The sequence below is a fragment of the Canis aureus genome, chromosome 19 (genome assembly GCF_053574225.1).
Source record: "Canis aureus isolate CA01 chromosome 19, VMU_Caureus_v.1.0, whole genome shotgun sequence".
NCBI lineage: Eukaryota > Metazoa > Chordata > Mammalia > Carnivora > Canidae > Canis > Canis aureus.
In genome coordinates, this window is record NC_135629.1 from 10,479,202 (window position 1) to 10,494,765 (window position 15,564).

The window sequence follows — 15,564 nt, forward strand, 5'->3', positions numbered from 1 at the left end:
TTTTGGAGAGATTCTAGGTTCATAGGACAGAGGAAGCAACGATGTAGGGTTTTCAAGGTGGATCAGCCACAGCCCCTGCCCTCAAAGGGGCGGAGGAAAAAGGGGCTGAGAGAATGACACAGGTGCTAAAAGGGGAGTCCTTCCTGAGTCGGTAAGGGCAGGACTCTCTGGGACACAGCCTGTGAGTGTGGCTTGAAGGAGGCCTAGGATTGTGATGGGTTCAGCAGCTGAGCAGGGGTGTTCCAGGCAGAGGGAACAGAATGAGCAAAGACAGAGGTATGAAGGCCAAGGGACTGCCATTGTTCCAAGTGTGCTGGAGCCAGAGATGCGTGGCTGGCCGGGGTGGACGCTTTGCCTGCCCCTCTGGAATCACCTGCAGCCCTCTCTGCCCTGCTGCCTGCTCTGGCTGGGCTGGTCATGGAGGCCCCAGCAGATCAGTGGGTGGAAGGAGAGTGAGGTCGGGGGGTGGCTCCTCTGGGCTCCCTGCTTACTGTTCAGCAAAGTCACTGTTCCTCTTGGGGCCTTTACCCAAGTCTCTGCTTGTCGAGTTTTACAGACTCTCCCTGTCCTCACGCTTTCAGGCCTAGCTCCGTTCCCACTAGCCAGGTGACCACACTGACTGTGGTTCCCCCACCTGGCCCTTTATGTGTAACTATCCCCATGAAAGTCAACACTTCTTGTGTGATCCTGACTTGAGTGAGGATCCTGACCGATAACGGTGGTTGCCAGGAGCCGACATGTCAGGTCGGCCTGTGGAGGGAGTGCCAAAGCCTGTAAGACTGGTCTAGTGTCACCTAATGAACCCCTGTGAGCCCACCTCAGGTGTCCCCTTTCCTGGCAAGACTCCCAGGACCTCCGAGCCCCCCCGCTCCACAGCACTGACTGCCTTGTTTCATAGGCCTCTTTCCTCGTGTCTCACCCTCTGACTGTGGCTATCGAGCTGACTTCTGTATTTCCTACAATGCACCCAGTACATATTCATTGAGTGAACAAATAAATATATGGATGGATGATGCATGGATAGAGGGATAAATAGAATCCCAGGCCATGGAAGATTTGGGGACCAGGGAGGGATATGCACAGGAAGAAGCATAGAAGTAACCTCTACCCTCCAATGGCTTCTAACCCGAGTGGGAAAACACAACACGGACATGTGATGTTTCTAATCCTAAAAGACCACTTCTGCAGAGCTACCCCAGGCACACGGACAGTGGGTGTGATAGGCAGACAGGAAGGAGCTCACTCTGCTCTGGGCAAGGAGAGCAGGGAAGGCTGCCTGGAGGAGGTGAGGTGGAGCTGGGCACCAAAAAGTGGTGTGTCAGTCTGCTCAGGCTGCTGTAATAAAAACATAGACTGGGTGGCTTAAACAACCAGTAGTTACTTCTTACCGTTCTGGAAGGCAGGGCAGTCCAAGATCAAGGCCCTGGCATATCTGGTGTCTGGTGAGGGCCTTCTCCTGTCCTCTTGGCTGTGTCCTCACATGGCAGAGAGCAGAGAGAAGAAGTTGTGGTGTCCCCTGTAAGGGCACTAATCCCATGACCTAATCATCTCCCAAAGGCCCCACCTCCTAATACCATCATGTTGGGAGTTGGGATTTCACACTGTAAATTTTGGGGGGATACAAAGAAGATAGGAGGGGCCAGACTGCAAGAGGCCTTGAAGGCCATGCTAAGGAGCATGGAATTTATCTCAAAGGCACTGGGAAGCCATTGGAAATGCCCCAGAGGGGTTGCTTACTTAGAGCAAAACAGGGAAAACCAAGGAAAGAGTCATGCTTTGTCTTACTAAGACATCAGGAGAAGTATGTGGAGGAAAGAGCTTCGAATACAGAGTCAGGTAGACCTGGGCTTGAATCCTCACCTCCATGAGGGCTAGCGGTGTGACCCTGGACAGGTTACTTCACCTCTTTGAGCTTCAGTTTCTTTTTCTAGAACACGGGCCTTGTAATAGGCACCTCCTAGGGCTGCTGTGAACAGATGACCAAATGGACGCAGCACGCCTATCATACAGCTTCGTGTATGGTAAGCCCTCTATTATTATTGCTATTATTAATTAGTATTCCTTCTGCAGCCTTTTGGGTTTTGTTTTGTTTGCGAGAACTCGGCCTTGAGGGTCATGTGCATTGTCTGCAGTGGTTCTGGCAGCTGTGTTCGTAACAGAAGGAGGAATCTTGCAGATATGGAGCTTTTTTTCTCCTTCTTTTTTTGGCCTGAAAGAATGAGATAGTGGAATATTAATACCGCTCTCTGGGGGCTTGACGCTGGGGCCTGGTGGGGGCTTGTTTTCACAGCTTGAAATAGTCTGGCATTTGCCTTTCCAGCGGGCAGGCTGCCAGGCCAAGGAGTGTGTAACCACCCAGCCTAACAAAGCATAACTATTTTTACCTTGGGAGGCCCAAGAATGTAGCCCCACCCGGCCTGGCGGCCTGAGCCAGTTGCCAGTGAGGGACTGGCCCCTGGAGGCGGGACTGAGGAGCAAACAGCTGGGCGCCCTGGGGACGAGCCTCCCTGGCAGGCAGGCCAGGTGTCCCAGAAAGTCCTGGAGTGCCCCGCCTGCGCCTTCCTCTCTCAGCTGGGAAGTAGAAGCTCAGGATTCTCACTCAGAGTTTCCCAAGTCGTCAGACAAGAAGCCACAGGGTTTAGTTTATCCTTTAATGTAATCTGAATAAAAGCAATGCTACTGCTAAGAGTCATGACTTCTGCTTTCCGAGACTGTGCTGGCTATCAGGCCCTGTGCGGACTTCTTTACATGCACCATCTCTTGTCATAGCTCTGGGAGGAATAGCCCCATTTTGCAGATGTGGAACCTGAGGCTCGGGGAGGTTAAGTGACTTGCTCAGAGTTAACCAGCTGGGAAGTGCTTTGGCCTCAGTCTTGCCGGTTGCCCAGTGGATGCGCTTCTCACCTGGCTCATTGCCTATGCTGCGGGGTGGCCCAAGAAGGGGAGGAATCGGGGGGTCTGCTTTAGTGCTGGTCTTACCTTTGACCTGGACGGCGAATCTGTGGCTTCTCCATGCCTGTGACTTCCTAGGGGGAGTCATGCCTGTGCTCCTGGACGGGCAGGCCTGTGAGAGCTGGGAGATGGAGAGAGATGTGGAGAGCCCCAACAGCCTGTTAATGCCAGGCCACAACACCCATAATGAGTGTGTCACCATGCCAGTCCTCCCTTGAGCAAGGGGGAGCCTGGGGTCAGGATCCTGCAGCACCGAATCCTCCACAAGTACCTTAGAGAAAGCTTGTGCTCCCTCCTTCCCTCCCTCCCCTTCTCTCCCCATCTCTCTCTGTCTCTGTCTCTCCTCTCTCTGTCCCTTCCTTCCTTCTGTTCTCACCTCTTGGTAGGATGTGGCAGAGAGAGCTTGGTCTTTGGAGTCAGCCTTCGTTCCCTCCTCCTCCTCTCCATCTATCCAACTCTCCCCATCCTTCAGTGTCTGGCTCTAGGCCCACCTCCTCCAGGCAGCCTTCTCCGACTTCGACTTCGTCTGCTGTCCAGAGCAGTGTGGGATGCCTCTCACCTGACCTCCTGTCTCACTCACTCTGTCTGTAAGTATAGGGACCCTCCGTGGAAGTGGCTTGTTGGTGTTAGAGACATTTCAAGTGTCCATGCCAAATCTTCCCAACTGGATTGAAAGCTGCTTGAGGGTAGGGGCTGGGTCTTGTGCTTCTTTACATCACTTTGTATCACTGCTCTGGCCTCAGATCTTCAATGACTCCATCCTGTGCACAGGATCTAGTCCCCACTCACCCACCCACCCCCGATTCAGCAAATATGCATCAAGTGCAGTGTTAGGGGCGTGGAGACCCAGTGGACAAGAACCAGACATCTGACTGCAGAGGGAAGCACTTACAGCCACCAGAGTGGTAAATCCTTTGAAAGAGGAGGTAGAAAGGTTTGAGGAGTCAGAGAAACTCATATTCGAGTCATGGCTGTGCCACTTCCAGCTTGACCAAGCTGTGGGAGCTTGGTCATGTTACATCCCTCCCTGTGTGCCTTAGCTTCTCCATCTAGAAAATAGAGATGGTCATACCCCCCTACAAGGTCGTAGTGAGGACGAGCTGAGATGGTGTGTGCCAGGCCCCTGGCCCTTTCCCCTTTTGTCACATTACTCCTGCTTGGGAGGGGGCAGGTCAACTCTGCGGGACGGCCCTTTCTGCGTCCCCGGGTACCTGTTGCTGGCCATGGGATGCTGAGAGCCTGGGAGTTGAAATGATCAGGTTTTGTGCCAGTTTGTTCCTAAATATGCTCTGCATCAAACTTCCAATCAATCGACCCTTTTCTTTTCCCTCCTGCTTCTGGTCTGTATAATACGTCCTGGCGGGGGCAGTTTCTCAAGATCCCCTTTCCCTGGACCAGCCCCCAGCCTCATCCCGTGAACAAGGAAACTGAATCCAGAGAAGGGGAACAGAGCCCCCCAGGACACGTGTCAAGTCTGGATCCAAACTTTGGTTCGACAGGTTGCCTTTGCTCTCCCGACGAAGATGATGGCAAGCATTGCATGGGGCCTGGCTGTTTGCATCCCCCGACCCTCCCATTTTCCAAAGGACCCTCGCCCCTCCCCTGGCTTGCACACACCATTACAAGAGGTCTCCCCCTTTCTCATGTGTTGTCAGAATACAAATACTACAGTTTGTCCTGGGCCAGACCTTTTGTTCCCTTTCCTGCAGACTTGTTGATGGGAAAATTAGCTGTTTAGTAGGAGACAAAAAAGAGGGAGGGTGTGTTGCCAGAGATTTGGATTTCTCGATTCTGAGCCTTTGAGTGGTGTGTTAGGTTGGAGACTTGCACTAACCCTGTGTCTTAAAATCGTGTTTCCTTGGCCATTGTTGACGTGGGACAGAGTTATTGAAAACAAAAACAAAACCTTGCTTTCATAGCAGCACAGGCTTCTATTTAGTTAAGATAATATTCTTTTGAAATTCAGTTTCCCCTGCTCCACTGTGGGGCAAGGGGCAGGAGAAATGTGGAGAAATAGGAAACATTTCCTGGTATCCAGAACTTGAAGAAGAAGAGAACGGGGCTTTCAAAATCGCCCTAGTGTCTCTCTGCCTCCCCTGCCACTGCCAGCCAGTGCTCCAGGTCTTGGGCTTCAGAAGCCATCAAGTGTCACGGTGGACAAAGGGCTGTGTGGTGCCGGGGCCCTATTATTAGGCCGCCTGATTTGCTTCGAACAAAGAGACGGGCGTGTTTTCTCTCTCCACACTCAGCTGGAGGTGGCAGTCAGAAAGCTGGCCTGAGGCATGTTCGGGATTCCAAGGAGTCTGTGTGCACAACTAATTCCAAATGACTATTTTCGATGTATTTAGAGGGAGTGCGGCCTAAGGGGGCAGGCCTGGCAAGTCAGGGAAGCGTGGCGCTGGCGCTGCCTCTGCTCCCCACTCACTGTGACCTTGAGGAGGACTCTCAGCGTGCCCTCGTGGAGAGCAGTCTCTTAGTGTGACCTTTGGAAGCCCATTCACTCACTGTGACCTCAGAAAGACCATTCACTGTAACTTGGAGAGACCATTCTGTGCGTGCGACCTTGGAGAGACGATTCCTTTGTGTCACCCACTCCGAACATGGGCAGGTCATGCACTGAAACGTGGAGGTGCTCACATCTCCCCCAGAGCCTCAGCATCTGTCTGTAAAATGAGGCAGTTGCAGAGTTCTCTTTCTCCACATCTCCCCTGTGGAGTCATGCACACAACATGCAGGCGTATGTAAGAAAGGAATTTCTTTTTTAAAATCACAATGCTTCTGGTAATTGCAAAACATAGGAAATAATTTGGAAGTCCATCAGGAGAAGCGTGATTGAAACGTCACAGCACATTCCTACGGAGGGATACTGTGACATATGGGAAGTGGATGGGACTGGGACATGAGGGATAATTCTCAAAAGCGTAATGTTGAATGAAAGAAACCAGCTACAAAAGGGACCTGCTACGCACTACGCTGTGTCCCCCCAAATCCATTCCCTGAAGTCCTAACCCACTGACGTGATGGTGTTTGGAGGTGGTGCCTTGAGGAGGTGATTGTGCCAGATGAAGGATTGAAGGTGGGGCCCCATGATGGGATTAGTGCCCTTATAAGACCAGAGAGCTCCCTCGAGCTCAGTCCCTGCTAAAGTCCCACATGTGTACACTAAAAGCAAAATTTGCTACAGAATTCACCAAAATTTACAGAGTAAAAGATGTATGCTGACCCAGAAAGGTATCCATATGTCTGTTGTTTAATAAAAGATGCTGAGTAATGCTTATAGTATAATCCCATTTGTGATTTTAAAAATGCTAAGTGTATGGACACGAATATGCAGATCTCTATATAAATTTATGTATGGACATTTTAGGTGTATGGACACTTTTAATCTTTTGTGGGTTTGATTTTTTCCATAGCATTAAGATATTTCTTTTTTAAATGTAAAAAAGGACAATGGGGAGAAATAAAAGGGGAAAGGAAATGAAAGGTTTGGAGCAGATGATATCTGAAGCCCCCTCTTCCCACTCTGGAGTCTGTGATGAACACTGAGCACCTATATATCCAGCAATATGGACGGTCAGGTTTGAATTGTATGGCACTGCATCTCTATTTATGGTTTTTTAATATAGATCCACAAAGGCCTTCAGCTTTGTCCATTTCTGTGGCTGTTGCTTTGAGGTTTTGTTGTGGATTCTTTCTCCAAGTCAAGTTTGACATCTGGAAGCAAGGTATAATGGATGTGCCTCAGGATGGCTGTTCAGGGAGCAGTTCCCAGCTGTCCCCCTCCCTTCCTCCTCAGGGAGATGCCAGTCACATGCTGATATCCATACATAATGGCCCTGTGAAGAGTAGTGTGGAGACAGGAGGGAGAGAACAATTGGTTCTACCCAGGGAAATCAGGGAGGACTTCCCTTAGGAGGGGGCATCTGAAGTGGTCCTTGGAGGATGAGTAGGACTTTGACAGGCAGAAAATAGAGGAGGAGAAGGTTCTAAACAGAAGGAACCACACACACAAAGGTTTGCAGTCCTGACGGCTTGAATGTTGGGGTTGGTAGGAGTGAAGGGTGACTGAGAACTCACAACATGGGTGGATCAGGGGAAAGTATGAGGGTCAAGGCTGGAAAAACTGTTTGGAGCCAGACTGAAGACTGGGCTTCATTGTGGGGATAATAGGGAGCCATGGATGCTTGGAAGCAGGAGATTTATGCACATCGAAGGAGAGAGCTTTTGATCCTCCTGTCCTTTTCTCTCTCTCATTCTCCCTTCCAGAGAGGGAGCCTCTGACCGGTAGGAATGAAAGACGGTCTTGGCAGACATTGTAGATTGTCAGGATTATGTTGTGAGAGGCAGCTGACACCCAGGTGTGCCGGCCTTGTGGGGGTTTTAAGTGGAGGAATGGAGAGCCCAGGAAGCCGTGCACGGTCTGGGTCCGGAGCTTGCCTGTGCGGCTCTGGGGGTGAGTGTGAGCAGGTGAAGCAGAGGCAGGACAGGGGAGCAGAGAGAGGGGGCCCAGGTGGGCTCCGTGGGGCAAAGACTCACCAGGAGAAGGGAGGATGTCCCTCGTAGCATCCCGTGGACCCTGAGTGGGCTCCCGCTCGGCTGGTCACTGATCCCTCCCTGTGGCCTGGTGGTTGCTGTCTCCCCATAGCACAAGTGCAAGGCCTAGACCTGCTTGGGAAGGGGCGGGGGCGATGGGTGGCAGGGGCGCGCTGGCAGGTGACAGGAGGGGGGCGCCGCGTGGAGGCTGGAGGGCCAGAGCCAGGCAGCCGCCGCGGAGATGAGGGAGGACAGATGGCAGGAGACATGGAGGCAGGAGTTGAGGATAACTAGAGGGTTCCAGATTGAGGCTGGAGGGGGATGTGCCTTGGGGCAAGCAGAGGCCAAGGAAGGGGGGAGGCCTGGCCTAGAAGAAGGAAACTAATTGGAGTCACTGCAACACATTCATCCTTGCTCAAGGCTGTGTCTCTGGTTGACATCAAATGGGAGGCCCAACATTAGGGCGTAGAGAATTGTTTCTGCCACTTTTGCCTTCCCCGGGAGGCACCTTGATGGGGCGATGTCCAGTATTTCTTGTGGCACCAGTACCCATCAAGGTCTCTGAGGGGGAGTCACAGCTTGGTAATGATGACGAATGTAAAAAGGCCCAATTCCTATTCCCCACCATCTCCCACGTCCCTGCGCGGCCTTCAGAAGTCATTGCACATCTGGGGATCTCAGTGCCAAGTGGGGAGCGCATCTGTCATAGGAGAAATCCTACACTGGGGCTTGCTACTCACTGCCATATGGCTGTGGGCAAGTCCCTTCCCTTAGCTTGGCCTCAGTTTCCCCATGTGTACGGTGTAGAGGCAGGACACGGGGATTTCTGAGGTGCTGGCGCGTGTTCACCACCAGCGATGATGACCTTCTTCTGGCTGCATGGCCTTCCTTGCTGGGTGGCAGAGGGAGGCACAGGCTGGCGAGAGAGCCCCTCCCCCCCACCCCGTGTCCCAGGGCTAGGGCTTAGGCCTGGGAAGGCTGGCGGTGCCTCGCAAAACAAATTGAATTTACGTTTGAGACTTTAAGTGACCAAATAGACTGGCCTTTTCGAATTCCAAATTGGGTTTGGAGACAAATGGATTGGATTAGCAGGAAGAGAGGGAGAAATGGAGGGATAGCTCCACGTGCATGGACTTGCTGGCGGGCAGCCTCGCTCTTTATGAGATTAGCATCTCGGACTTTTGCTGGAAACAGACCACTCTGTCCTCCTTGCCTGCCAGGAGCCAGGTTTTAGCCCAGAGAGACAGCAGCCAGACCACAGAAACTGGTGCTCGTTGGTCGAATCTGAAGCACGAGGGGGTGGACCTCACCTTGGACCTGCTCAAGAGCTCTGTGAGATGTGCCTTCCAGAGTCTTGCCCGTGGGCTGGATCTTGAGCTGTCACCAGTTTTCTGACCCTGTGGGGACAGAGCTCTCCTTGTTTCCCCACTTCTGGGGGAAGCACCCTTAGTTCAGTATGTGAGTCCCAGGGTCACTGTGAATCCCCCCTGCTGTCCCTGTAATGAGACACAGAGAGACTGGGTGCCTCAGGTCTTGAAATTGTGAAAGTCGGAAACAGAAACAAACTGATATTTAAAAATTACTAATGGTCTCTCTCTCTCTCTCTCTGTCTCCATCTTTCTCGGTCTTTGCCTATCTCTTTCTCTTTACAGATGGAACAAATTCATCTTTGGAGAAATCTGCTCAGAAGTCCAGAGACAGGAGGGTAAAGTCCCTGCATGAGAATGTAGATTGTGAATGATCCTGATCATGTATTTATGGGATACTTGTTATTTGCCATGTTCCATTCAGGGGGATAAGCAGGCAACAGGGAGCAAAATAGACAAAAATCTGTCCTCACAGAGCCTACATCCTGATTTTAGGGTCATTAGGGAGATGTTAAACAAAGTAAATAATAAGACGGTTGATGTGGGGTTGTAATAGTGCTATGAAGAAAAACCAGGAACTGGCAATAGGGAGCTGGAGATTTACTGGCAGTGACAGTGTGTGTGTGTGTGTGTGTGTGTGTGTGTGTGTGTGTTGGCGGGTGTTCACTTTTAAAGAGAGGGCCAAGGATGGCCTCATTGGGAAGGAGACATTTGAGCAAAGGCCGGAAGAGGCAAGGGAGTGAATTGTATGGAGAGCTGGAAGGGAATTCCAGGCAGAGGGAACAGCCAGTGCAGAGGCCCTGAGGTGAGAATGTGCTTACTATGGCTCCAGCAACAAGGACGCTGGTGAGGCTGGAGTAGGGGTGATGGGGGAGCACGACAGTGATAGTGACAGTGGGGGGAGATGCAGGTTGCCTCTCGCAGGCCGTGGCAAGGGCTTGGCTTTCAGTACCAGTGAGATGGCATCCAGGGAGGGTGTTGCGGGAGGAGAGTCTTTATGTGACTGGCCGTTACAAAAGCATCAGTCTGAGGGCTCTGTGGACACGGGTTCTGGGGGCAGGGAACTGAGGGGAGAAGCAGGAAGACCAGGGAGGAGGCCCCTGCAGTGACCCAGGTGAGAGGAGAGGGAGCTCACATGTGAGTGGGAATGTGATGTGGCCTAGACAGCGATGTGAAGGGTTGTGGGTGAGGGGGTGAGGAACAGGGAGGTGTCAAGGGGGTGGACATCAGGAGTTCAGTGTTGGACATGTGGGCTTTGAGATGTCTGTGACACATCCGGTTGGATCCAGAGGACAGAGGGTCTAGAGTTTGTGAAGCTGCATGAGGTCACCACCCAGGAACTGCTGTAATGTGATGAGATAAGGCATTGCTGCCATCTTCATGGCTGTGAGGCCCTGGCCGGGTGATGTGGTGAGAGATCCTGTCTGGGCTGCTTTGGGGGAAGATTTGCATGTGGGAAGTCAGCTGGGGTGCTCTTGGGATCAAGTTGTGTGAGGAAACATCGAGCTGTAGGGCAGTCACAACAGAGGCCTCTGCCGATGCCAGGAGTAGCTCGGGAGCCAGGTGGCCCTTCAGGGGTGACCTGGAGAAAGGCCTCGGCCTTGATGCTACTTGAGCTGGGGAGTGCATGCCTGGGTGCCCAGGGGCCCTGGGGGTACAGCCCGGCACCTGCCCCTTGAAGCGCCCCACTGCAGGGAGGTGACCAGGCCCTTATAAGATAGTAGCAGGCCAGGGTCTGTTCAGGGGTTCCCTGGAGAGTCAAGACCAGTGGAACCTGGCAGCTGTGATGTGCCCACGGTCCAGGTTATGTTTCTTTTGTGTTCCCTTATTTCCTCAGCTTAGTTTTGTGACATGAGTCGGCCTGGTTCTAGAGACTCAAAGTTGGGGCCTCACTAACATCTGGGAACCGGGGGCAGGGTAGGGGGATGGGGAGGAGGAGCAGAAGCCTGGAGGAGGTGAAGGAGAGAAGGGGAGAGCACCAGACCAGGATGGCCAGTGACAACGCAGGCTGGCGCATATTAGTGCAATGGAGAGCAGTGCTCAGGAACTTCCAGAAAGACCTGGGAGGGATGCTTGTTGAAGTGTGGCTTTCCTGTTGTCAAGGAAACAGAGGTTCAGACTATTATCACTCAGCCAGAAAAGGGAAGGGTGGAAGGGTGACCTTCTGGAAGGCCAAGGAATTACAGTCATTAATTTCCTAACTCCTCCATTGTTTTCCTGGCCAGCCGGGAAAAACATTGGGGAGCCAGACTTACAGGGACCAAGCTGTTTTCTCGTTGGGTCAGTGAAAACCACGTCACTCTGTTTCCCCTCAGCTTCTTTCAGTGACATATAACAATGCACAGAAGTGTGTGTAGTTTCTGCATCAGGGCCTTTGTGCGGACAAATCTTGCTGGAATCCTGGCTTTGCCACACGTGAGCTGTGTGACCTTGGTGGAGGCACCTCACCCTCTCTGAGTCCTTGCTTTTTTATCCACAAGGAGTTAAAGTAGATATGCACTGTTGGAAAGGTTGAGGCGGGAAAGCACCCACGAGGGCATCTCCCCTCATCGTTGGTGTTGGGAGGCATCAGAAGGACTCAGTCTTGCTCTCTGGTCTGTGTGGCTAGGAGCCCAGGCCTCCGACCTGAAAGGCTCTCAGGGAGAGGGGGGGTGCTTGGTGCAGTGTTCCAGGAACCTCCCACTTGGGCAAGTTTCTTATTTGTGTCAGGACCATTCTCTTCCACTCCATCCTTGATTCCTGCCATGGGCACCACTGGGCTCCATCCACCCAGCCTGCAGATAAGCTGGTAACAATGTTATCGCAGCTGCCAGGCCCTTCAGGGCAGAAGTCCTTTGTTGGGCAGTCTTGGCTCCTTGGGGGGGCGGGGCGGGGAGGGTGATTCTGGGTGGATCCAGGTTTAGATGGAGAGCTGAGAGGGCCTGGGGCAGGGCCTGGCTCCTAGTAGATGCTCAGCGAGTGCTCACTGGATAAATAAGTGACTGGGAGCTCTAGGACATAGAGGGCGAGAGCCTCACCTGGAAAGAAGAGCAAGACTGCATTTGGAGCCAGTGCTCCCGTATCCCTGTGTGGCGCTGGGACAAGGCAGTCCCGGGAGTTAGAAGGCTCCAGACTGGCTTCTCACTGTGTCATCCTGGGCAACTCACTTTATCTCTTTGAACCTTTTAAAAACATCTGTCACGGGACACCTGGGTGGTTCAGTGGTTGAGCGTCTGCCTTCGGCTCAGGGAGTGATCCCGGGATCTAGGATCGAGTCCCACATCGGGCTCCCTGTGAGGAGCCTGCTTCTCCCTCTGCCTGTGTCTCTGCCTCTCTCTCTCTCTCTCTGTGTATCTCTCATGAATAAATAAATAAAATCTTAAAAAAAAAAACATCTATCACGTGGAAATAGGAATAACAATTTGTAAACTGTAAAGTGCTGTATAAATAGAAAAGTGGAGATGAGATGTGGAGAAGAGGGACCCTTAGGTCCCATTGACGGGAACGTAACATGGTACAGCTGCTGTGGAAATAGTATAGCGCTTCTTCAAAAAATTAAAAATAGAGCCACCATACAATCTAGCAATTCTATTTCTGGGCATATAACCAAAAAGATCTGAAGGTAGGGTCTTGAGGAGATGTTTGCATACCCATGTTCACAGCAGCGTGATTCACAGTGGCAAAAAGGTAGAAGCAACCAGATGTTGGGATGCTTGGGCAGCTCCGAAGTGGCCCCCAGGGAACTGAAGTGTACTAGCAGGGAGCTGGCAAGCAGGGGTCAGAAGAACAAAGCGCTACGCCTTCCAAGGTGGAAGTGGTTAAGTGTAATCAACCTGCCCAGGTGCTGGCTAACCACCTTGGAGGGCAGTGCCATCTGGGGACTCAGTGTCTGGTCTTTGCTGCTGGCAGACGGAGCATTCAGCGGTAGCCAGGCCAGCGCTGGTGGGTGGAAGCCCGTGCACACCTCCATCCCTGCCACTCTGACCCACCGGGCCATGGGCAGCAATGGCTGAGGAAAGAGCCTGACGGGTGCCCACAAATGGGTCATGCCATCAACCTGGTTACTAAAATCCCCCTCTGCTGAAGTTAGCGTTTGGTGAGCACTAATGTGGAATACAAATCTCTTCACATTCTTTCTTTAGCCACCCAGAGAAACCTGTCAGCATACCTCTACCTCAGACCTCCAAGGCACATTTTCCAGTAGTGTTCCTTCCAAAGTTCCTGACCATTTACCACAGTTACCTAAACCATTTACCACAGCACATGAATTGGTATAGAGCCTCACCTGTGGCCATTTCTTCTTGCAGGCAAAATGTACAACTGGGTGCGCTGCGTACAACGGGTCTGCCCCTGCGAGGATGGCCCTTCACCGGTCCACCAGGGGTGCTCCAGAAAGGGACTGCCATGCTTCCGTGTCCACTTTTGGGGTTCAAACACAGTTTACACTGACTCTGAAGCCTTAAACTGTTACATTGTACTTCTCCCCACTTTGAGTAATCATCACACTTCTGTTTTAATCTTCTTTAGGAGGCTCAACCAAATGGAAGGGAGCTCTATTCACCAGACAGATGTTCTCTTTGGTAAGTTGAAGATGGTCGCCCACTGGGGACCGGCCCTCAGTATGCCTACTCCTCATGAGTGTCCTGAGATTCGATTCTGCACCTCTTCCCCCATGTCAGCCACTTAAATACTCGAAGGCATTTGTTGAACCCTTCCTGTAGGCCTTCCTCTTACCATCATATTCAACTGCAACCACACAATGTGGTTTCTTGACTTTCTTCTAAAGCATCCACCATCCTGATGTGTTTCCTGCAACCACGACGTACCCTCAACATCCAGAGACAACCACTGAGGTTATATAGACTTTATTTCCAAGAACAAACAAGGTACAGTCAGAAGTAAATGGGTAGAGTGAGCTCTTGGACAGCAATATTCATTCAGCAAATGTTTCATGAGTACTTGCCATGTGTAGGCCATGTATGTTGGATCCTATCCATGGACCACTGAGGACTGGTTCAGGAAGAAGAGCTCTAAGGAACCCACTTCCTGACATCAACAGCAGTGATACAGAATGAGTCTAAGAAGCCTGGTTGGTGCTTCTCTTCTCCCACCCAAAGCCCCTTTGGTCCTAGTGGGAGGTGGGGACCAGTATTAGCTTCGTGCTAGCCTGGGTCCTGGAATCGATGATGCTTGCTCCTGCTGACACCATGAATACTAGGTGGCGATGGGTACATTCCCTGCCTTCAATCACTCAAGCCTTCAATCACCATTATAGACAGCTTTCCTGTCTTGATGCCTAAGCAAGATTAGAAAGGTCTAGCCGTTGGTTTATTCATCTTCATGTATTTTAAGAGATGTCTATTAACCTACTGCTGTGAGATCCATCTAGTATGCAGCAAGGACTGTCACCCACTTTGATCTGTACCTCCTGGTTTTGAAGATACCACTCAGGGTTATCTGCATTTGTGCAGGCTCCAGATTTCTGGCTTCTTTAATACTTTGCTCTATTTGACATGCTGTTCCTTTTTTTGCCGTTTAAAGAATTTTCTCTGGTTGTTTCTTTAAAATGCCGAGTAGGGTTTTAGGCAAGCATATATTCCTGCTTAAAAAGACTTAGGATATGATAGTGGTATATTGTTTTAGTTAAGCCACAAGTAGTTTCTCTCTCTCTCTTATCTGTCTGTCCATCATCTATCTATTGTATTTAGGCTTAAATACACACACACACACACACACACACACACATTATGTTTAGAGTGAAATATACACACATCCATGGTAATTCTGTTACCATGGAGACAGTTCTACAAGGGCTTAAAAATTGCTTAATGTATAAGAATATAAAAGACTATACCTAGTAGGGCACACACAGTTCCATTAAAAAAAGACTGTATTTATTCCTCAGGATCTGGGTCTTCCTCATGAACATGAAGTAATGAAACGTACATAACTCTCAAATTTAAGGATTCAGTGCTCCTACCAACCATAAAAACCTATTTGTGAGCATTGAGTCACCCGCCTGTATTTAGGAAGTGTTTGCCAAAGTATTGGTACAGCTTTTTTATTTTTATTATTGCTACTAGCATCCTGTTAAGGGTAGGCAGTGAATGATAAAGGTGAATGCAGTGCAGAGAGACAAAAGGCACTTCATGGGGCCCCTTGAGGCCATCTCTCTGTGTGTGCTGGGGCCATTCAAGATAGGCTGCTGACAGGTCAGTCACAGGACTTTCTGGGGTGAATGCAATAGCCAGTCTTCACTGAGAAGTATCATGGGACAACCCCATGGCCGTTTCTGGGCTGGGCAAGCACGGACGTGGGGTACTTGCTTTCCCTATGGAGGAAGGCTGCCCTGGCCAGAGACATGAGAGGTCATTGCCAAGGATGCAGGACAGGTGGCTCCAGCTCACAGCTGTCTGCTTCCACCACCAGGATACCCAGGTCTAGGTGTTCATTGTTTAGACTCATCCAGAAGAAAGGAGTGATCCTCCAAGTGTTGGGTTGAAGGGTTTTCAAACTCCAATACAAAAGGCTCAGGAAGAGACTTTGAAAAAGCCACAGATGCTTCCTAGGGAGCTAGGCTGGTGTGATGAGAGCGGTGGCCATGCGCAGCCTGGCTTGGGAGCTGGCTCTGCCCACCATGTGCTGTAAATTGCTTTGGAGCATTGCCTCATTGCTTCCCTGGTGAGAGGAGGAGGTTGACTCTCAAGACTTCAGAGACCCTGCCCATATCTAC

General features: G+C 51.2%; 1 long non-coding RNA gene across 1 annotated transcript; it reads left to right on the forward strand.

Moving 5' to 3' along the window:
- Window positions 1-5,423: 5,423 nt before the first annotated feature.
- Window positions 5,424-9,317, forward strand: LOC144291172 (uncharacterized). The gene is made up of 3 exons (XR_013358507.1): window positions 5,424-5,693; window positions 6,579-6,677; window positions 9,138-9,317. It is a non-coding gene; the product is annotated as an uncharacterized LOC144291172 (long non-coding RNA).
- Window positions 9,318-15,564: the final 6,247 nt, after the last annotated feature.